Here is a 1,704-nt window from a genome sequence, read left to right as displayed (position 1 = left end):
AAAAAAAGAAAAAGAAGAAGCCTGTTGTCTAAGAGTCTGACTAGAGGCAAGTGCTTTCAAATAAAAGAGGCGCTCAATTAGAAAGAGGTGCTTTTTATGGGGGAAACTTATTATGAAATAAGATGGAGTCAAGAAATATGAGAATAGTCTTAAAATGTAGGTTAATTTTGTCAGGAAAGGATGACTTTTTCATGATTTTGTGTATTATCAGTGACCCAAGCACTGGGAACATGTCCCAACATGCTCTATGACAAAAGAGGTTAAAATCTAAGAAAATGAGTTTATTTTAAAAAGAGAAGAAGAGGAAAGAAAGTTGTAATTCTGGAGGTACTCTACTAAACAGAGAAAACTAGCTCTCTAGCCCTTTCTGGTAGCCTGATAAGGACAGTGACCGGGCTGGTAATGGAGCTCTGTTCTGTCTTCATAAGACAACAGACCAGGTCAAGGAGGCAGGAGGACCAAAACTTCAGAAACTGTAATGGCCAGCAAGGAGAACAAATGAGTGCCCCAGGATACAAGGTTATCAGATATAATACAGAATGCTCAGTTAAATTGTGAATTTCAGATAACATCAAATTTTTTTTTAATATAAGTATGCCCTATGCAATTTATTGTTTATTTGAAATTCAAATTTAACTGGGCATTCTGCATTTTTATTTGCGAAGTCTGGCAAACCTACTCAGAAAACTTTTAGAGAAAAGGAGGCCCCAAGTAGCTTGGAGTCCTCATTATTCTTCTTAAGGGGGAGAGGGAATTAAAAAAAATTAAAAAAGAAAGAAAGAAAACACAAAACAAAACAAACAATTTTCATGACCTTGCGTATTTCCAGCCACACCAGTTAAGTATCATCATGCAGTTTGATATGTCCTGGAAAAGCAAGGTCCCCCCACCAAAAAAAATTAATACGATACTCTTAAATCCTTCTGAAATTCCCTTTTGTTCTGCTGTATTGTTGCTTATTCCCTCATCAATATCTTTGTATAAGCACCACTGCCAGGATTTAAATCCACTGAGTTCTGACTGACATCAAATTCAAGCTCCCTTAAAAGTTGTAATATAGACAGGAAGAAAATATTGGCTAGTAAATGACCAAGGAAGGACAAGAAGAAGAAAAAAAATATGATAATTAAGAAAAAAAAAAACAATTAGTACTTAAACCTGACCATTATAGTGCTTAGCTTCTCTCGTAAGTAAATTAAAACTGCGTAAACTCCCTGCAGTTGCATATTTAGCTCAATCGAAGGATTTTCACGGCTTCTTTCTAATTTTTACAGAGACTCATTCCCTTGTGTATTTCTCAAGTTTTGAGATGAAGGTACCCGTTTATCTTGTCACTTCGACAATTTCAGTTGAAGGGCCTTTTAACTGATGTCAGTAAGAAAATGACTGCTATTTGTATAAAGAATTTGAGTGAGGCGGTTTGGAAGTTAAAGATATGTTCCTCCTGCCCACCCGCTTCCCCCAAAAGGAAAATAGTAGCTTCCATTTTGAGGGGGAGAAAATAATATGCTTAGTGATTCATAATGCAAATTTGAATTACGGGCTTTGGCGCGGGCGCGCGCGTGCTTGCGTGCGTGTGGGGGTGTGTGTGTGTGAATGCACTTAAGTCTGGGATGTAAGCCATGGCATTAGACTCTTGGAGATAACATGAAACATAAAAATTATATCACTAAAAACTGATAGGTTTGTCATAGGTCCCATACA

The sequence above is a fragment of the Trichechus manatus genome, unplaced genomic scaffold (genome assembly GCF_000243295.1).
Source record: "Trichechus manatus latirostris isolate Lorelei unplaced genomic scaffold, TriManLat1.0 scaffold00026, whole genome shotgun sequence".
NCBI classification, from domain to species: Eukaryota; Metazoa; Chordata; class Mammalia; order Sirenia; family Trichechidae; genus Trichechus; species Trichechus manatus.
This window is presented reverse-complemented; position numbering follows the sequence as displayed.